Source organism: Hypanus sabinus, chromosome 22 (assembly GCF_030144855.1).
Source record: "Hypanus sabinus isolate sHypSab1 chromosome 22, sHypSab1.hap1, whole genome shotgun sequence".
Lineage (NCBI taxonomy): Eukaryota > Metazoa > Chordata > Chondrichthyes > Myliobatiformes > Dasyatidae > Hypanus > Hypanus sabinus.
In genome coordinates, this window is record NC_082727.1 from 44803904 (window position 1) to 44826820 (window position 22917).

Below are 22917 nucleotides of genomic sequence, written 5' to 3' on the forward strand. Positions count from 1 at the left end.
TGTACGTTAACTGACATTATGGCTTTGTGCCCAGAGATCTTTATTGCTCGTCCTTCCTGAATTTATTCACATACTTATCTTACATGCAAAAACAACACTGATCATATCTGAATGGGAAGAATATAACTTGATGAATGTTTGACAGTAGCTCAGATCAATTACTTAAAGCCTGGGACATACACAAATTATACTGAGAAATATTAAGTGGATTTTACTTAAGGTTAGAAAAGAAAATGTTTCTGAAAATTTTCAGAGATCTGTTAAAAAGATGTGCTGATTGCTGTTGCTAATGAAACATTTATTAACTATTTGTAGCGACACAGAATCTCTTCTTCAAAGCTCATCAAATATTACCACGTCAACTCAGAAATATTTAATGCTTAATCTGGGCCACCCAGAGCAATACAGCTTTTGCAATTCACGGAACCACATCAGGGTAATTATAGATTATATTTGCCAGATAAACCGTCTGTGGTCTCCTGCACTGTTTCAATGAGGAACATGAGGAAAAACACCCACCTTCTCTACAGACCACCAGATGCAATATCAAATGTTTTTTGTCTGTACCAGAATTGGCCACTTCTACCAATTATCCATCTACAATTTTAGCTCAGTTTAAAAAAAAACTCATAGAGAAGTACAACACAGAAACAGGCCCTTTGGCACCATCTAGTCCATGCCCAAACTATTTAAACTGCCTGCTCCCATTGGCCTGTACCAGTACGGTAGCTCTCTATTTCCCTACTATCCATGTACCTATTCAAATTTTCCCTAAATATTAAAATTGAGCATGCGCTGGCAGCTCATTCCACACTTTCGTGACCTTCTGAGTGAAAAAGTTCCCCTCAAACTTTTCACCATTAACCCATGACCTCTGGTTATAGTCCCAGGAACCTCAGTGGAAAAAGCCTGCTTCTATTTACCCTATCTATACCCCTCAATTTTGTATACCCCTATTTCCTCTCTATAAGTGCAGCCTAACCTGGTGGGTACATTTCACAGCCCTGCTAATAGCAACACATAATGTACAGGAAAAAAAAGAAACATTATCACCCTCTAACTGCACGCTAGTCCACGTGACCTGATCTCATGCTATCACTTTCATTTCATCACTTCTTCCTTTTCCCACACTAGGCTGTAACACAACCCAAGTACAAGATCGCAAGGGATGACAGAGGATCGTACACTTAGCCAGCTTCAGCACGGGCATCATTGAGATCATCTTTAAGAGACAGTGCCTCAGGAAAGTAGCATCCATCACTGAGGACCCTCATCGTCTGGGATATGCCTTCTTGTTACTGGGAGGAGCCTGAAGATCCACATTCTGATTGAGAAACAGCTTCCTCCCCTCCGCTGTGAGATTAGTCAATGGTGAATGAAGCCAGGAACACTACCACGTTAGTTATTTTGTACTTTATATTAATTTTATGTCTTTGCACTGTATTGCTGCCCCATAACAACACATTTCACATCTACAGATTTGCCTTTAAGGAAATTATGCTGAGTTTGACCTACCTTATATTATGTCATAAACCTCATCTTTATAATAATAGCCTGTTAACATCTTGCCAACCACTTAAGTAAGGCTATCTGGCCTGATTAATTTCCTAATTTTTGCCTCCCTCTCTTCTTACAGAGTGCAGTGAGATTTGCAATTTTCCAGTCCTCTGGAACCACTCCAGAATCTAGTGATTCTTGAAGATTATTACTAGTGCCTTCACAATCTCTTCACAGTTACCTCTTTCATAGAACCCTGGGATTTTGGTCCAATCTGACATTTACCTTCAGATCTTTGAACCTCCCAAGCACCTTCTTCTTAGCAATGGCAACTGTACTCATTTCTGCCCCCTGACAATCTCACATTTCTGGCATGTTGCTGGTGCCTTCGACAACGAACACTGATGGAAAAAGTAACACCATTACTATCTCTCTTGTATCTTTTCCCAGCGATCTGGTGTCCATTCTTGCCCCTTTTACTCCTTACATATCTGAAAAAAAAACTTTTGGTATCCTCGTATCATTGGCTAGCTTACTTTTATTGTTCAACTTTTCTCTCCTTACTGCTGTGTTAGTTGCCTTCTATTAGATTATAAAAACTTTCCAATCCTCCAGCTTCCCACTAATTTTTGGTATATTATATATCCTCTCTTTTGCTTTTATGCTGCCTTTGACTTATCTGCTGCCAAAATTGTCTCATCCCCCACTTTCGAATGCTTCTGCTTCGCAATGAATTGATCCTGCATCTTCCATTACTCAGACACTCCAGCATTACTACTCTAGCGTCATTCCTGCTAGTGACTCCTTCAAATCAAAATTGGCCAGCTCCTCTCTTATGACTCAACTGTAATACCAATACATTCGATTTTAACTTCTCCCTCTAAAAGTGCAGGGCAAATTCTATCAAATAATGATCACCACATCGCAGGGTTCCTTAACCTTAAGCTTCCTATTTTAAAAAATTTATATTATATGCACACTGATTGGCTACTTAATCAGGTTTATATGCTGGCTAATGCTACTCTCTAGTCAGACAATCATGCAACAGCAATTCAATGCATAAAAGCATGCAGACATTGAAAAGAGATTCAGTTGTTGTTCAGACCAAATATCAGAATGAGTAAGAACTGTGATCTGAGTGACTGACTGTGGAATGAATGTTGGTGCCAGATGGGGTGGTTGAGTATCTCAGAAACTATTTTCTTCCTGTGATTTTCACCAACAGTAATCTCAAGTTTAGAAAGAATGGTGCAAAAATCTTAGAAGCATCAAGTGTGTAGCAGTTCTGTAGGCAAAAGCACTTTGTTTTTGTTTAAGGAAAGAGGTCAGGAGAAAATGTAGATTAGTTCAAGCTGCCAGGAAAGTGAGGGTAACTAAAATAACCATATGTTACAACAGAGGTGGGCTAAAGAGCATCTCTGAACACTCATGTCAAACCTTGAAGGGGCTGGACGACAGCAGCAGAAGACCAGGCCAGATTCCTCTGCTGTACCTAATGATATATTCAGAGGCTACGAACAAAAATTTACATATCAGTTAATGACATAGATTACAGATTTGATGGTGCTGTGACCAAGCTTGTGGATGATATGAAGATAGGTGGACTGTCAGCTAACATTGAGGAAGCACGAAGAGTGCAGTGTGACTTGGACAGATGAGGATTGTGCAAAAAACAGGCACATGGAATACAACATAGGGAAGTGTAGTCATGCACTTTGATAGAAGGAATGAAGGCATAGACAATTTTCTAAACTGGAATCAGAATCAGATTGATCATCACCAGCATGTGATGTGAAATTTGTTAACTTAGCACCAGCAGTTCAATGCAATACATAATACAGAAGAAAAAACAATAAATAGATAAGTAAATCAATTATAGTGCACATATATTGAATAGATCAAAAATAGTGCAAAAAACAGAAATAATATTAAAAAAGTGAGGTGGTGTCCAGAATTCAATGTCCATTTAAGAATCGGATGGTAGAGGGGTGTTCCTGAATCGCTGAGTGTGTCCCTTCAGGCTTCTGTACCTCCTGCTATCTGATGGTAACAGTGAGAAAAGGGCATGCCCTGGGGGCTGGAGGTCCTTAATAATGGAAGCTAGCTTTCTGAGACACTGCTCCTTGAAGCTGTCCTGGATGCTTTGCAGGCTAGTACCCAAGATGGAGCTGACTAGATTTACAACCCTCTGCAGCTCCTTTTGGTCCTGTAGAATAGAAGCCCACCTCCCCCCACCCCCACACTAGACAGTGATGCAGCCTGTCAGAATGTTCTCCACGGTACATCTATAGAAGTTTTTGAGTGCATTTGTTGACATGCCAAATCTCTTCAAACTCCTAATGAATTATAGCCGCTATCTTGCCTTCTTTATGACTGCATTGATATTTTGGGACCAGGTTAGGTCCTCAGTCATCTTGACACCTAGGAACTTGAAGCTGCTCACTCTCTCCATTTCTGATCCCTCTATGAGGATTGGTACATGTTCCTTCGTCTTACCCTTCCTGAAGTCCACAATCCGCACTTTAGTCTTACTGACATTGTGCCAGGTTGTTGATGCGGCACCACTCCACTAGTTGGCATATCTTGCTCCTGTACACACTCTCGTCACTATCTGACATTCTATCAACAATGGTTGTATCATCAGCAAATTTATAGATGGTATTTGAGCTGTGCCTAGCCACACAATCAAAGAGTACAGCAGTGGGCTAAGCACACACCCGAGGTGCACCAGTAGCGGTCATCAGTGAGGAGAAGATGTTATCACCAACCCGCACAGATTGTGGTCTGCCGGTTAGGAAGTCGAGGATCCATTTGCAGAGGGAGCAAATTCTGAAATCGGAAGTGCAAAGTAATTCAGGAAACCTAGTGCAGGAGACTTTAAATTTAACTTGCAGGTTGAGCCAATAATAAGGAAGGCAAATGAATGTTAGCATTTATTTCAAGAGGGCTAGAATATAAAAGCAAGGAGCCTTTATGAGGCATCAGTCAGACCACATATGGAGTATGCTGAGGAGTTTTGGGTCCCATATACAAGAAGGGGGATGTGCTGGCATTAGAGATAATCCTGTGAATGTAAGGGTTAACTTATGCAGAGCATTTGATAGCTCTGGGCCTGTAGTTATTGGAGTTTAGAAGAACGATGAGAGAAATCTCATTGAAACCTGCCAAATATTGAAAGGCCAAATAAAGTGGTCATGCAAAGGATGTTTCCAATGGTGGAGGATTCTAGAACCAGAGCACAGCCTCAAAATACAACAATCTCACTCTAGAACAGAGATGAGGAGTAATTTCTTTAACCAAAGGGTGGTGAATCTGTGGAATTTATTGTCACAAACGACTGTGAAGGCAAAAGCCATTGGGTATATTCAAAGTGGAGGTTGATAGATACTTCATTAGAAAGGATGTCAAAGGTTATGGAGAGAAGCCATGAGAAAGAGGTTGAGAGAGCAAGTAAATCAGCCATTCAAATAGAAGCGCAGATTCAATGTTCCAAAGCTACTCCTGTCATGGTTATTTAACACAAGTGACAATAAATCTGATTCTGATTCTGTAAACTACCTTCTCTGCAATTCAAAATTCTTTTTAAAAATCTCTTTTCCATTCTGACATAGGGCTTCAGACCGAAAACAGTAACTGGAGAAACAAGAGAGTTGGAACCTGAAGCAGCAGTCTTCTGGAGGCGTTCAGTGGGTCAAGCGGCATCAGTGGGGAGGTGGGAGGTTTGCGTTAAAACACTGCTTTGGGGCTGAAGCTAGGTTTTGACTCAAAATGTCAACAATTCCTTCCTCCCCACAGTTGATGCTCAACCTGCTCCGTTCCTCCAGTAGGCTGAAACGATAGCCATTTCTTTCTACAAACGTTGCCTGACCTACTGAGTTATGCCAACCTTTTCTGTTCTCATTTCAGATTCCAGTAAATGCAATTTTATTTTCGATTTTCAGACTCACTCTCCAGCTGTGCATCATGCGTACTACATTTCTGAAGTAATTTTCCCTAAAGCAATAGTACAAGCAATTTATTCAGCATGCAAAATTTCCAGTTAGTTGCCTTTCAACTTGAGATTACTAGCACTGATGAGAGAAATTTAATTTAAAAAAAATGCCCTTCAGGTTTGAAACCAGAGTTTGATTTTGGGCCCCCGTTTCTTGTCTTCTCTGGACTGAAAAGTTCTACATATTATTTAAATAGAGCAAGCTAGAAACATGATTACTGCAATAGTTACAGAATGTACGGAATAATGGTAATCAATTACAACTTCAAGACCAAATTAAAAGAGCTCACTGTTTATACTAAAAGCAGCTATAAAAAAAAACTTCTATTTAAATAACATTTTTAATACAAGATGTCCCAGGATGGTCAACTGAGGTACATTAGGGGACTGGAGAAGATTATAGATCACAGAAATAAACCCATCAGTCTAACATGTCACTCCTGACTATAAAATATCCATCTACACTACAAGCAACACACACAAAATGCTGGAGGAATTCAGCAAACTAGGCAGCGTCTATGGAAAAGAGTAATCAGCTGACAGTTCAGGCTGAGATCCTTCATCAAGGTTCATGAAGGGTCTCAACCTGAAACTTCCACTGTTTACTCTTTTCCATAGATGCTGCCTGGCCTGCTGAATTCCCCCAGCATTTTGTGTGTGTTGCTTGGATTTTCAGCATCTGCAGATTTTCTCTTGTTTATCCATCTACACTAACCTTATTTGTATGCACTTGGTCCATACCTTTCAAAAATGGGAGAAACTGATGTCATTAGAGGATAGCCATAGGCCAGACTAATGAAGCATGCAATTGCACTGGAATGTTTAAATTATGAATAGAAAACTGAGGTTCATTTTAGATAGAATTGTACTGACTCTTCTGTCATGTTTTTACACTGACATTTTAATCTATTCCAAGATTAATCTAAAGTTTCCCTCCCACATAGAACTCCCTTTTTCTTTTAACCATATGCCTATTTAATAGTACTTGTAAAGTATCTGCCCCACAACAGAGCATTCCATGCACCCACCACTCTCTATAAATGAAAACACCCATCTCTGAAATCTCCCCTCCCCCAACATATACTTTCCTACAATCACCTTAAAACTATGCTTCTCATATTAGCTAGCGCTGCCCTAGGAAAAAAGGCACCAGCTTTCCAATCTATGCCTCTTATCATCTCTTATACACTTTCACTCTATAAAGAAAAGCCTGAACTCACTCAACCTTCTCTAATGCAAACAACATCCCAGTAAATCTCCTCTGCACCCTCTCTAAAGTTTCCATATTTTTTCTATAATGAGTTAACCAGAACTGAACACAATTCCAAACATGAGAAAAATCTGCAGATGCTGGGAATCCACAGCAACCCACTAAATGCTGGAGGAACTCAGCAGGCCAGGTAGCATCTATGAAAGAGTAGACAGACAACGGCTCAGGCTGAGACCCTTTTTTAGGACTGGGAGGGAAGGTGCAAGATGCTGAATTAGAAGGTGGCGGGGGGGCGGGGAAGAGGCTAGCTAGAAAGTGATAGGCGAAGCCATATGTGTGGAAAATGTCAAGGGCTGGAGAAGAAAGAATTGATAGGAGAGGAGAGTGGACAATAGGAGAAAGGAAAGGAGAAGGGGACCGGGGGCAGTAATAAGCAGGTGAGAGGAAGTAAAAAGTCAGGGTGGGGAATGGAGAAAGTAGGGTGGGGGGGGAGTTTTGCTCACAGGAGAGAGAGATCTATATTCGTGCCATCAGGTTGGAGGGTACCAGGACTGAATATAAGGTGTTGCTCCTCCACCCTGAGTGTGGCCTCATCTTGGTACAAAAGGTGGCCATGGATCGACATATCGTAACAGGAATGGGAAGTGAAGTTAAAATATTTGGCCAGGAAGTCTTGCTTGTGGTGGATGGTGCGGAGGTGGTCTCCCAATTTATGACGGTTCACACCAATATGTAGAATGCATTAGAAGCACCAGACACCCCAGAAGATTCGCATGTGAAGTGTTGCCTCACCTGGAAGTACTATTTGGGGCCCTGAATGGAGGTAAGGGAGGAACGGCAGCTGTAGCACTTACTAATCTAGAGGGAGATTAGTAAGGAGGGACAAATACAAGTGATCGCTGTAGAAAGCAGTGGGTAGGGGAGTAAAGATATGTTTAGTGGTGGACTCCCTTTGGAGATAGCAGAAACTGCTGAGGATAATGTATTGGATGCAGAGCTTGATGGGGTGGTAGGCAAGGACAAGAGGGGACTTATTACCATTACAAAGGCAGTAAGATTGGGAGAGTGCAGATATACAGGAGATGTCAGAGAGAGAGAGAGAGAGAGAGAAGCATCAATTGTAGAGGGAGGGAATCCCGGTTCTTTAAAGGAGAAGGACATGTCAGATGTCCTGAAATGGAAAGCCACATTCTGAGAACAAAAGTTGTGGAGTTAATAAAACTCAAAAGGGAATAGCATTTTTAAAAAGAGGATAGGGTGGGAAGAAGAAGAGTTGAGATAACTATGGGAATCAGTCAGCTTATAAAAGATGTCCGTTGTCAGTTTATCTCGAGCCAGAGTGAATTTAAGGGTAGAATAAAAGTTAGAAGCAAAATTGATGAAATTGACAAGCTCAGCATGGGTGCATGAAGTAGCATTGGTGCAGCAGTCAATATAGCAGAGGAAGAGTTGGGGAGTATGACCAGGGAAGGCTTCGAACGTAGACTGTTCTTCATAGCCAACAAAGAGACAGACATAGCTCAGCCCATATGAGTGCCCATGGCTACTTTCTTGGGTTTGGAGAAATTAGGAGGAGCCAAAGGAAAAATAGTCAAGTGTGAGGACCAGCTCTGCCAGACAGAGGGGGATGAGGTTGGTTCTTCTGATGGAGGGGGATTGGTTGGTTCTTCTGTCAGGAAAGAAGTGGAAGACTTTGAGGCCGCCTTCTTTGGAAGAAAGGCAGCTGTGGGCAGGGTATACAAAACTGTGAGAAGCACAGACAGAGGAGATAACAGGAAACTTTTCGGCACTGCACAATTAAAACTAAGGACACTGGTTTATGGTGAGGGGCTTAGAGGAGATCAGAGGAGGAACTTTTTTGTGCAGAGGGTCAATGGAATTTGGAATAGATTGCTTGATTGAATGAAGACAAGCCTCCTGTAAGCATCTAGATAAGCACTGAGTCACCAAGGCATACAAGGTTATGAAACGAGTGCTGGCAAAGGTATTAGTTTCATTACTTAATAGTTAGCATGAATATGATGAGCCAAATGGCCTGTTTCCACACTGTGTGTAACTCTATAATCCTATCTCGATTTCATGAAGTGAAAGATATTTCAGAGATAATGAGGGCCAAGATCAAGAAAGGGTTTTTATTACAAGAACGAGTTGTAGATCAGCAAGCAGAGGTTATGTTGGGTATATGAGCTTGCCACAAACTGGGCTACACAGCTCAAGTCTAGACTGAAAGGAACATGAGCAACCTGGAGAGGTTGAACTAATCAAATCTTGCGAAAATAAAGTTATAAATTTGCACGTCAGCAGCAAATAAACTGAAACAGCTGGAGTGGGGAAGCCTTGTGAAGGTGGATACAATTGGTGTTAGAAAAGATACATGGCTTGTAATGGATCTTGGGATCAAAAACAAAAATTTACATCAGGAACAGGCGTAGGTTATTTGATCCTTCAAGCTATTTTCACCATGTGAAAAAGTCACGGCTGACGATATTACAACCTCAACTCTACCCACAGCAAGTTCACAGCTTTGCTTATCAAACATCTACAAACGTCTGCCTTTAAAATTTTTAAAGATGACGAGTCACCTAATGTTCCAGTACGATGACATTTCTGCTGCAAAACAAAACTTGCAGCAAGTCAACTTTTGGAGACCTACCAAATGTGGACAGTGCAGAAGAAACAAAAACATCAGTTCAAATTATCCAAACACAAATATACCAAACTATTTTGAAAACCTGAACAAGGCAGAATTGCATTTAAAAATTTCTATACACACCCTGTCAATCCATGCATTTTTAATAGGATTTTGACAATAAATCCACAGATTTTATGTACTACATCACAAAGACAAATTCAAGCAAGGCCTGAATTTGAAAACCATTAATTTGTTCTTGGTGGAAAATTTAAGCTTCTTCAATTAAGCCCAAAGACTGATAGCCAGAGTCCAAAGACCCTCTTTAGCCCTTGTTCCTACACTCATACAAGAATGAGAAACAGCAGATAACAAAGGCCCAGAACATGAAGCAACAGCAAAGGAAGGCAGAGGCAAAGCACAAGTAGATGGGTAAACCGAACACAGATTGACCAGTGTGGAGTAAAATTAGCACTAGGAGAAAGTGCTGCCAATTCTTAACAGGCCAAGTTGCTGATAGAACCCTGCAACGAGGTAGTAACACAAGTAAATACAAAATTATTCAATTTAAATTATACCCAACATATAGCAACAAGAAACAAAACACACATAACTAAATGATGTTTTCCCCACACTTACTTGAAGGAAATACTAAGCATACAGAACCCGTATGAGAAACAGAGGAGGCAGCTTAGTGGACGAATTGTTCAACAGGTGAATACAGAAAAGCACTTAAAAAAGACACATGCTTTAAAACCTAAAAGCAATTTAAGGTGTTACATCAGAATTGCTGAGTGAGGAATTGAATCACAACACTTGAAATAAATGTGAAAAGTAGACTGCATTTTTCACAAGATTTAATAATATGTTGTGAGGCTTCATGACATTGCCAAGATTAACGAGGATGTAGAGAATAGTCTTCCAAGAGGTAGAAGCGATAAGCCACTAGGAGTGAAACAATGTGGATCATGTCATCAACCAGTCTGCTGGAGGCACTCAGCAAGTCAAGCAGAGGAAAGGAATTAATGTTTCAGGTCAAAACCCTGCATCAGGGCTGAGTGAAGAGAATGACAGAAAAACAGAACTGGAATAGTGATGAAAAATTCTGAGATGATTGGAAGACTGAGGAGGGTATAAAATGTCAGGCAAATAGTACCAGGTAGGGATGTGAATGAGGATGGAGTTGGAGGACAGTGGCGGTAAATGATAAGATGGATTACACCCTTCCTAGTCTAATTACCCTAAGAATCCTTCACCACCACTTCTCTTTTCCTCTTTATACTTGGCACCTCAGCTCTCCACTGTCAGGGTTTTGACCCAAAATATCAACAGGTGCTATTTGATCCACTGAATTCCAGCAGCTGACTGATAAGTGGTTCAGCCTTGAGCATCTGCAGTCTCTTTGGTTGAGCTTGTAAGTGCTTATGGTTTGGTCAGAAAGGCTTCAGTAAAACATCAGAAATTAATCAGATTGGTGAAGTCATGGCTAATGATAAAATGTTTTCAAGGTAGGGAGAAGAATAACAAAGTGGAAGAACAAATATAGTCTGAACCCAGTATTTTTGATGAACTTTTAAGTGAGCTACTCAGGAGATAAGAACAAAGCTTGAAAGGATTGGAGGGTATTTGTTAAGCAAATATGAAGGGAATAGAAAGAAGCATCTGCTAAAATGCTCAGGTTAAAGATTTCCCCATTCCATGAAGCCCCTGTTAAGTTCAGTCACAAAGCAAAAGTTGAGGGCAAATTAGGCTGCTGCAAACCCAGCAAACATTGATGAACAGGAAATCACACACTCAGTTCAAATCATTCAAACCATAACGATAAGACTAAGGCAGAATCACATTACACAAAGTCAAAGCAAAGTTTTCACCTGTCTTATATTTATTAATAGCAACTACTGAGTTTAATTATAGGAACAGGCAGACGAGTAGGATCTGTATATGCCAAATGAAACATGAAACTGGAAATACTGAATCTTTCTTATTTCTCCTCTAAAATTATATCTCCTCTGAAACAAACATTCTCCTCTAAAATATCTACAGAAACAGCTTGTAAGCATACGCTAAGTTACTGTGTTAAGGAAGGAGCAATTAAAGAAATTGGCAGTAAGTTTATCCTACTTCATTAACTAAAATTAGAACATACAGACTAGGACCACTTACAACTACAATTATCTCAAGTGTTGAGGCGACCACACCCAAAGTATTGCATATATTTTAGTCTGTTTGCATTAAAAAAAAGACATACTTGCAGTGGAGGGAGTGCCATTTAAGATTCACCGGACTGAATTTTGGAATGATAAACTTGCCACATGAAGGCAGATTGAACTGACAAAATTTACAGTATAGAAGATGAGAAGTGATCTGACACAAGTATTCAAAATTTATTTTTTATTTATTAAGATACTGTGCAGAATAGGCCCCTCCAGACCTTCAAACCTTGCCACCAGTAATGTGATTTAACCCTAGCCTAATCAGGGGCTGATTTATAATGACCAACTAACCTACCAACCGGTACACCTTTAGACCTCGGAGGCTCAAAGGGTAAAATGGGAAGGATATTTAGAGTCATAGGGCAACACAGTATGGAAATAGGCCCTTTGACACAAGTCCATGCCAACCACTGGGCTCACCCAGCTAGTCCCAAACTCTTGCATTAAGCTCATCTCCCAACAGGGCCCTTTCCCTTCACGTACCTGCCTCAAACAGTTCTGGCTCTCAATTCCATATATTCACTAAGTGAAGAAATTACTCCTTAGCTCAGCCTTTGCAGTATAAAGTGAATGGTTTCCCCTCTCCCACAGCACAGCCATGATGTGATGAAACCCACAAGTGAGTGTCCACTCTATCTCACACATCAACAACCAAGTTTGAGTATTGCTTTGGAAGAGTGGCTGTGTTCCGTTGCTGGACTCAACTTTGCAAATATCAAGGTATTGACTGTGGACTTCAGGATGGGAAAATCAAGGAATACACTCCCATCCACATCAAGGGGTCAGTATTGGAAATAGTGAGCAGTTTCAGTTCCTGGGGTCAACATCGCTTAAGATCTACCCTGAGCCTAACATTTTTATACACTTAAGAAGGCATGCCGGTGATTACACTCCGTTAGGAGCTTAAGGATATTTGGTATGTAACTAAAGACTCTAGCAAATTTCTACAGTGGGCAGCATTGCGACTGGTTGCATCACTACCTGTTATAAAGGGACCACTGCACAGGATTAAAAAAATGCTGCAGAAGGTTGTAGACTCAGCCAGCTCTATCATGGCCACCAACATCCCCACCATCAAGTACATCTTCAAAAGACAATGCCTCAAAAAAAAACTCAGTATCTATCATTAAGGAGTCCACCAAGGCCATGCCCTCTCTATGACTACCATCAGGGAGGAACAACAGGAGCCTCAGATTTGTGAATGGTCTGCAAAACCATGAATACTGTCACTATTTTTGCTCTACACTGCTGCCCCAAAACAACACAATTCACCACATATGTCAGTGATAGTAAACCTAATTCTGCATTTGTTCCAAATCCTATATGGAAAATTGCATCAGTCCAGATGCGTTATTGCCATAATAAGGAGGCAGGCTTTCAAGATTAACACATGCTGCAAAAGCAGCTTCCAAATAGTGAATGCAATTTATTGGTGGAGTCTACAGCTTTTCGCTGCATTTAAAATAACATCCTGTTACTTGTATAATGGCTTTATGAATTCCAGGATGTCCCAATATGTTCTAGTGCTTAGGAGGCATTTTCAGAACATTGTGCTCTATTGCTGGACTCAACTTTGCAAATATCTTGGCACAGATTTGTGACATTGAAACTTCAGTTCTCTGGGAACCAGGTCAAAGAAACAGTGCTGAGCCAAAATGTACCAAATATGCATGGCTAGCAATCAAAAACCTTCATTTATTTCCAAAGTCGTTTCCATTGCTGAAAAAGTAACTGTTACCCACAAAATCTAAGTTACTTTATACCCAACTGCCATTTGCACATACAGTACAGTACAAATATTTAACAATAAGTATCTGTGGAGGTGCACCAAGGGCAGAGGAAAGTTATATAGTAGAGATAGATGGCAAGCTTAGGAGGAGTGAGAGATAGAGACAGCGATTGCCAAAGAGTAATTCAGGCAGAATAGACGAGAGGAAAGACAGGAACGAGTAGTAAAAATGAGTGAAGCAAAGGTGACAGCAGTTAGCAAACAGCAGAAAAAATAACAAACTTTTAAGTAAATATAGGAACAGAACAATAAAACAGAAAATAGTTACTCATCCAAAACTTCTAACTAGGGAACATATAGTGATACAATTGTTTTTGTACAGAAAACATTTTATTAGAGCTTTGAAAATACACCAGACTCAGACTGCACAGAATATTTATTTAAAATCAGCATACAAGCTTGAATCATGTTTTATGCACCAATTTGTCAATTAGAATTCAAATTTCTAGGGGAGAGTCACCCGAGATAGAATCCTCAAATACGTATAGCACAGCACATCATACTGCAAAACACATACAGCACAGAAAGAGGACATTTAATCTAATGCATCCAAGGCAATGTTAATTTGACTCTCAAGCCAGCTGCTACTCCTCTTAATTTGATTCCAGTGACATATCCTTTGAACTTTCTATTTTATGTCTGCTTTTCTTTTAATTTTTTTAATATTTACTTATATTTGTCTTCTGTCTCCTTAAAAGTTTCTTGTACTTTATCAGTTACTACTTTATATTTTTCTATCATGGTTCATGTTTTTTTCCTCTAAAGAAACAGCAATGTGGCCCCTTAACTGACTCCACACTTGAACATAAAAAATTATATTTAATTAGTATCTGCATTAAGAAACCTACAATGTTTAAACTACCAGTTGCAAGTTAATTAGACATTGTAAGTGCCCTGTGACTAGGTTAGGATTAAATCAGGGGATCGCTGGCTCAAAGGGACGGAAGGACCTATTCCTTGCTATATCTCAGTAATAAAGAAAACTATTCCAAAAAAATTCAATTTTTCAGTACTGGTACTATTTTAACAAAGTTTACACCTTAGAATGTTTTAATGAGATCAGAATTGTTTAAAAGCATAATAGTTCAACATTGCTTTTTAAAAAATGTATTTTCTATAGTATCTCAGAACAAATCCATAGCTTTGTTAACCATTGTCTGTGCTTCCAATCTATTTATACACAAGCATGGAGGTTCTATACTTCCAAGCAAAAAGTGAAAATACATTTATTACTCCAGAATGTATACAGTAGTTTCCTTTTATTTCAAAGGCACATGCATTAAATGATAGTTAATTTCTTTCCCACCAATCCAATCCCTCAATTTAACATGAATCAAAAAGAAATTAAAAGCAGAAACTGCCCAGCAATCATTGAGAAATTTAATCACCTGTGGCTACACTCCACCCATGAGGAAAGTGAGTTATCTGGGGCTATGCTAAGTGGAATTCAGAAGAATTAGAGGGGATCTTACAGAAGCAGAAATTTATGAAATGAATATATGAGATAGAGGCAGGAAATTAGTTTCCACTGGTAGGTGAGATTCGAACTAGAGGGGAACTCAAGATTCTGGGGAATAGATTTAGGACAGAGATGAGGAGGAACTGCTTTTCGCAGTGGTGAATCAGTGAAGTTGTTTTCCAAGGAAGCAGGAGAAGCTACAGATTTTTGCATAGTTGGGGAATTAATGATCATGGGAGAAAAAGACAGAAAGGTGGAGCTAAGCTGATCGCAAGATCAGCCATGACCTAATTGAATGGTGGAGCAGGAGTGGTGGGCCCAGATGGCCTACCCACTCCTCCTATTTTTTTATGTTTTTAAGTCAGGCAGCATTGGAGGTGAGAAAAACAACGTTAACATTTCAGGTTATATGCATCTCTACACAGATAATACTTATTTTGTTTATATTTCAGATTTTCAGCACCAATGAGGCTTTTTAAAAGAAAAATGACCATCCATTCCACATTTAAAATATGACCCTTCCTGGTGTGAGCAAGAAAAAGCCTAGTAATTCTCCAGATTATATTGTAACCGTATAGGATCAGTTTGTCTAAAGTGGAGCTAGTTGCTGTAGTGCAATTGCTCAGTGTAACAGTGAATGCCACTTTGTCCAACCCTTTGCTGTTTCGTGAAACTGAGAGCACTGAACCTCAGGTAACGCGTATGAAAAAAGTTGTAAACCAACTTTATGTGACCAATAGCTACAGTTCACAAACCTACTACTACATAATATATATACACATACGCTCCTACTAATGTGTGTGTGATTGAAGCCTGTAATTTACATTTTGATATGTTTTTGGGCCAACTGAGCAAGCTGGTACTTTTGTTGCCTCTGATGGAATTCAGCATGGTTGAAAATGGAGTGTGTCCCCTAATGGTGGAGCACGAACCCACGATCTACTTGTTTCCTCCCCGATTAAAGCGTCGAGCCAGATTGCAATCAACAGTGACGAGAGTGGGAGGTGAGTGAGACGGGTCTCCCTCTTGCTTGCTGCTGCCCAGAGGAAGGTGCCCGTGTTTGACTGGTCTCTCTTGCACTCTCACTTGTTGCAGCCATAAGGTGGTGCCTGCATTTGACTGGTCTCTCCTTCACTCGCTGCTGCTGCTGCTGCTGGAGGAAGGTGCAGGTCTTTGTTCTTGGACAAGGTTTGATCAGCGCAGTTAGTGGTTTGGACTCATTTTTAGAGGACTCCACAGTTCCTGTTAAGTTTTTCTGGTTACTCTTTTTAAAAAATCGTTATTTTGTGCAATTTTGAACAGGGTGGACTGGCTCTGCCATCAATGAATAGCAACACTAAAAGGAACTGAACTAAACTGAACATCCCTAGTCTGTTTGATGTTTAATATTCTGTTTGTATTTGATCGTTTTTTGCCTTTTGCGTGACTTGTTTTCTCTTTTTGCACGTTGGGTGTTTTATGTTTTCTTTGCAGGAAGATGAATCTCAGGGTTGTTTACTGCATACATTGATACTAAATATAATTTAACTTTGAATAACAGGGATGTCATAATGGTTACCTACTCCGCACTTTTGACTGAACATGGTTGCAAAAGCTTCTGCACTTATTGGCACATAGGGATACTCTTGAAGCCTCAGCCTTGCATTAATCATTTAACTGTCCACCACCTTTCATGGATAAACATATGCAGGCCTACAGGACTTAGTATTTTTACACATTTTTTGTAAAATTTGTGTATAACTTGTGTTTTTTTGTGAATGCTGCTTTTATGATCCTATGTGCTTATGATACTGCTGCTGCAAGCAAGTTTGTCATTGCACCTGTGCATACATATAATTGGGCAAATAATGATAAACTATAATTTTTCCTGAACAGACTTGTTTGCTAAGGGATGCTCAGTGCCTAATTTAGGATACAGACCTGATAAGGTCAGCAAATTTCCTACACTGCAAAAATTAGTGAACCACAGTTTTTTGGTCATTGAAACTGCTACTAGTTTTATACTCGTTTCATTTGACAGTCCTAATTACCTGTTTAGGTGGTTTGATATCAAAATTATATTTGCTAAGTCCTATAATGAGCCTTGAGGCATTTAGCAACATTAAAAGGCACTATCCAAAATAGAACACGCTGATGAATCCTTTAATCCACCAAGGTAATTTGACAGTCAAACGTTCATTTAGTTTCTGCTTAAACCAATGTAGCCTATAGAGGACACGAATATGTATGTAACTTGCTCTTTCAAAAATCCTTCTTTAAAACCAAAAAATAAATTTTAAAACACGATTGGTCCTCAACTTCTATTAGACCTCCTGCACAATATAATGGCGCCTTTGACTTTCTTTTCAAACAGCAAGGTATGCTGTAACATATGCAAACTGAATTCCTACCTAGTTATTTTTAAAAAGTAAAACAGCTTCTATCCAAATTACTGAGACAGTAGTTGCTTCAAAGCATAACTGTAATATTTATAGGGAGAAGAGAAAGCTATTCAAATCAATAAAACCAAAGCATGCCCATTTACAAATTTTTCAACTGAAAACTATTTCCAGATATGATCACATCTGAAGCAAAGCAATACAAAATAGAATGCTACTGTTGCACTCCAGGAAAAGGATGAGATGGTCATCTATGTACAAGATATTTGCTGGTTAAACATACATAAAAGAAATCTAATCACAGATTACTTGAGAGTACAAAAACCATTCTGTATTCTCCCCTGATCAGCAAATGAGTAGGCATTCAGTGGAAATATTACATTGAATGCTGAAAAGCACACACTTATTAGTGGCTTAACATCAATGACTATCACTAATTTTTCCCCCTTATTTGGAACTGCTTTATGTTATTTTGTCAACGCCAGCAACTTATGCAATTACTCAATTTTCAAAAAAAAAGGACTCAGTACAAGACTTTGAGGCTTTGTAGCACAATTACAATGTTACATGGGTAAAAAACAACAAGCTGAAATAAATGCCAAACTGCACAGAACAAACTAACATTCAATTTTGGAGTATACCTGTTGCAAAAAACTACCAACTCATAAATAGGAGTTATTCTCATTCCCAATTCAACTACTCTCCTTGGTATGGGAGGTCTCAGCTTATCAGGCTTTATTTTAAAAAGCCTTTGTTTAAAACAGAGTTTTTACTCAGCAGATACATTTATCATTCACCTTCAAATATACAGAAGGGAATATTTATTTAAAGAAGTTGGTATACTTGGCCAAATTGATAGGAAAAGACATTCTTTCAGGGGCACAGAAATAATTTTAAGATAAACCACATTATTTCCAATGAAATTTACATTTCTGCAGTAACCCTATTACATAAATGGGTGTTGAGGGGTGGGGAGGGGAGAGGAAATTATAAACAAACAAAAAAATCACAGTCCATATATAAAAGCCGTTAAGCATATAAATCAATGATCATGAGGCTGAACTAACAATCTCAGCTTTTCCCTATGGTATTGTATTGTGTAACCTCTTGGTTTCCAATTCTCTCAAATGTTAATAAATTTACATTGGATATGGTCAAAAATAACTTTTACAACAGAGAAATAGAACCAAATGGAGTTCAGATGCAATGTTAGCACTACAAAAAAAAAGATATACAAACTGTTTCAATAGACTTTATTGCTGATTAGTTTTCACCTTGCTGTTACTACTCCCAATCAGCAGTTTGTACAGTGGAAGTGCACTAGTAAATACACAAATTCAATCTGTTGGAAAGCAAATCATACAGAGACTGAATACAATTCACTAGCGTTTACAATTACAGCAGCGCACATTTTAAAATTAACTGATACAATCACAAAATAAAATTTTTCTTGTACACATTATGTAAACTTAGAATCGCTCACTGCAATTTACTACCCAGGAAATTAAATCCAATTTAAGACTGATATTTTCAGTGCAGGGTCTTTGAAGTTGAGGTTCTATGCTGTCCCATACTTGTCACAGCTTGCTAATTATTCCAGGGAAATGTTTAATAAGTTTTTCCCAAATCCAATTGGCTTGCTTATACTAATGCAAGTGGAAGAGTTGAAACTTGTCTATAACTCTGAGGAGATATACACGCACGTATGCACAAACACACACACGCACACACACACTCACTCTGCAGTAGCCTTTAATCATCACATTTTTTATGTAGAGGACCTCTATCATTCAGGATTCAAAAATAAACATACAGCAATTAGAGCTTTTTTCCCAGGATCAAATTTTCTACTCAATGAACTTTTAAAGATAAAATAAGTGATAGCTTTGGTACTGTAAATACATATATTTTTGTTTCAACACACTCACAGATTCACAAAAAGGGCTCGAGTCTTTTGATTACTTACCATGATAAGGAGATGTCCCTGAAATCAAGTTGGCAACAGGCAGAGTGACTGAATCTGTACATGTAGGAAAATGCCTTTAGCACTTTTGTCTATTTGTTGGTACATTTGTTGGAGAAAAACATCCATGCGTACAGACTTTAAATTTTTAAATTCTTACAAATAGGATATCAGCACTGGATCTTAGAATTTAACCATTCTAGCTAGTAAAAACCAAATGTATTTTTAAACAGTTATCATTTAGTATAATGGTATTTTTAACCAGAAAATAAATGTCCAGATACTTTTTTTCCAATGAAGAATGAAATTAGTAACTTTGTTCCATTTAATAATGGACAAAAATCCTTAAACATGTCTTCTGTGAAAGGTATTGGAAACAATTACAAGACGGAAAAGACAAAAGAACAAAGATATTGCAGGAACAAAAATATAAAAATCTGTTAAAAGACCAAATTTTAAATTTGTCTGTATGACACTGATTACTTAAGTTTGCTTACATACCTCATGCAGAAATTTGCAACAAAAAAAGGGGCACTGGGAATGTGGTGGAATCCTTCAGATAAGTCTTCAGGCTTCCTAGATGTATAAAGAGATTGACAACTGAATTACCCCAAAACCCTATATTTGAAACCGGTCATTTGCGCACTTTTAAGAAAAATGGACCAGAGGAAGTCAGGAGTGAATACCACCTCAAATTTCACTTCAAATAACATTCTCAACTCCTGCAGAAAGTGTTTGCTGATCCCCTAGTCCCATATGGCAAGTACATTCCATACAAAATAACTGCTTCTAAACTGTTCCATTTCTCCAGATTTCCCTTCTGAAGGCACCTGCTCATGTTTTCATTTTGTTCTGCAGATAATCAATCCTCAATACTTAAGTGTCCATTCCTTATATTGTGGACTGCATTTCAGACTTGCCTAATTTGATAACTAGAGAGACTGTATTATAGCAGGATCAAATGGACAAAGCTAGGAACAAAAGTGATTTTTTTTTTAACCCCTCCTATCATAGACTTAAAATCCATCTGCACACTAAGAACATTACCTATAACAAATATTTGGGCAGAATATAGGACAGACTTACTGATGTGTATGGCTCAAAGTCATGAAGACATGATAACTAACTGGCACATAATGGAATACTCAAAAAGGCATCTCTGAAGAACAAAACTGAGCAAGGACACACTGGTAAGCATCAGGTAGTGCTTTTTTCAGCGGTTAAATCAGGACAATCTTTTTGAAACAAATTAGACTCAGTCAGAATTAGCGAGCTCCATTATGCAAAATGTAACTTACTCTGGGCCCCAATCATTCTAAACATGAGAACAATGCACTCAATAAATCTGTTAACCCCTTTTAACCAGTCAGGTATTATTTTTCAGACATGACATGATTCTCATTAAATTTTACTTTCCTCTTCATTAAATCTTCAAAAAAATTGACAGTATGCAGTTATTTTAGCATTGTTGTGCAAAACAAACATTACAGCTAGCCATCATTTTACAATGAAAACAGGGTGTAATTAGAAAACACCAAATCATGGCATCTACAATATTGCTCAATGTCAAAGAGTCAACATTAAATGCCTTTCAATAAGGACTCCCCCTGGAAACTTGATCTTTTTATTAATTAACTCTTCTCCACTGTAAACTCATCATGTTACAATTTCATCTTCAGATTACAGTACGGAACTATTTTCAAACCATTACTACTTCAGCATTACTTGTGCATTTGGAACATATCCAATGTTACTGGAGGAAGAGGCAACACAGGCCTTCAGCAAGCTTTGCATCTAGTGCAGAGATAATCATATGCTGCTAAATGCTAATGAAGTTACAAATAATGCCTATTATGCCTTGCAATTGTTTGCAAGGCCATTGGGCAATTGCAGTATTTCGACATTTTATACTTGCTGTATTAAAACTACTGCATTACATAATTAAAAAAAAGGAATCAAAATAAAGAGACTAGTCTTTATCCATTACTCACCCTTAGAAATTTTTGCAGTAATTTTATTTTGATTGAGACAAGTCTTAGACAAAGAGTAGTGACTTAAATAGCTACATTCCAACTTATACTATTCACTGTCCACCCATGAGAATATGGGCTCCATCACAATCAATAACAGTCCAAAATGAAATGTCAGACTTCCCTCTGCTCCACTCTTGCCCGTCACAGATATAGCCCAGTCCTTCGGCTCCTTCAAGATAACTGTTGACAAGAATTCACCAGGATCCGATAGCCTCGTAAATACCAAACAAAATTCTCCAATGGAGTACTGGCTGAAGATCAAAGCCATTTAAATCAGAGAGGATATTGACTTTTTTTTCTCCTGATCTTCGGCTATCTTAAAGAGAGAAGAAAGGAAAATTACTGTATCATAAGTCAATTAAAAGAAAGTGGAAAGAAACTATTTGCACTGAAGCATTTCTACAACTGGACTTTGACATCTTGAAAATTACTCGTTTTACAAATATGCATTGCAATACTGCTATAAGAGACTAATCTGCATCAAAAATTAAGCATTTATACTTTTTGTTTTCCTGATCTGGAGAAGGAATAGACAAAACACCATGCATGGACAATAATTCAGTATTAAACATGACATCAAACCCCAGGTGAGGTAATTGCTTCTCCCTACCCGTTCTCCCAACCACAACATTGATGCGAATTTGGAGCTGGACCCTGAGACAGTGCTCAAAGATCACCCCCTTTGCCCAGCACCACAATCTGCAGCATTTACATATTCAAACTTGAAATGGACACCCTGAGGACATTTATATGCCTGGCTGAATGTCTTGTTAAGATTGTATAACTACTGACGAGTCAAACAGACCGGGATAAAATACCAAGGCAGGTGGCATAGCACAATCCAAGCTAGAACAGAATACTTGGGCAGAACACAGGCCCAATTAGTTTCCGTCAGGTGCAGTTTAAACAGCCAGGTTCAACAGTTGAATGTCAATGAACTATGATAGAAATGTGATGGTAAATCCAACTATCATTCATTAACAAAATCTATCTCCAATATTCTAACTGAACTAGTTACATGTGCAGAATTCAAAACTCTATTCAAATCTATTTTAGAAAACATGCTGGCAAGACCCACCTATCCAAGCTTTCTACACAACTTAATGGATTTTAATTTTCTTTTTGTACATTTGGCATTATCTTACTATTTCATCCAAAATAATCTGGTGCCCCCTCCCAAGAAAAAAGGATCCAAAACAAAGGTGAAGGAGATTCTAAGGATTTGAGAAGCAGCCAGGAATCAGCATAGAGAGAAAGCAAGTTGGAAATGACAGAGCAGCAATATTACCTTTTGTAATAGTAAGTGATTAATGTTTGAAATTACAGAGAAAAACATGTTTCTAAAAAGAATTGGTAGTTGTTTGCTAAATATGCACAAGTGTTGTTGCTGGACATTACTTTTTGAACATTAGTTCTATTGATTTCAGTAAACCACAAGTGTGCTGAGGCAAGTACTATTAAGAGCAGGTGCTCATTTATGCATTTAGCTTATTACCTGAAGACCAGTTTTTTGTTCCTCCAGAGACTTCGAAATGCATGCAACATCTAATTTGGATGCCAGTTCGTTGATGGGAGAATTTCTCTTTGTTTTGGGAATATTAAGTAGCTCGCATTCAGATAACAAGATTATGATAGATAAAGGAAAAACCAGCTGGATGAAACTGGAAAATCAATGAAGTGGTGCAAAAAGTTGGTGAAGCAGTAAGTTACAAACAAGAAATTTAGCAGAGATAATAAAATGCTGATCACAAAAAG

The 22917-nt window shown here is 38.6% G+C and overlaps 1 protein-coding gene across 10 annotated transcripts in view; it reads right to left on the reverse strand.

Moving 5' to 3' along the window:
* pwwp2b (PWWP domain containing 2B) overlaps positions 1-22917 on the reverse strand; it is a 68437-nt gene that overhangs the window by 12218 nt on the left and 33302 nt on the right. For 2 of the 10 annotated variants that reach the window (XR_009507467.1, XM_059947635.1), the window contains one exon: positions 18405-21474. The exons of 1 other annotated variant lie outside the window; for it this stretch is intronic. The gene's annotated coding sequence lies outside the window, so the exon portion shown is untranslated. Of the gene's footprint in view, positions 1-18404; positions 21479-22917 lie in introns of those variants that run through there. 7 more of the 10 variants (XR_009507466.1, XM_059947634.1, XR_009507471.1 and 4 more) reach the window with 6 other exon arrangements.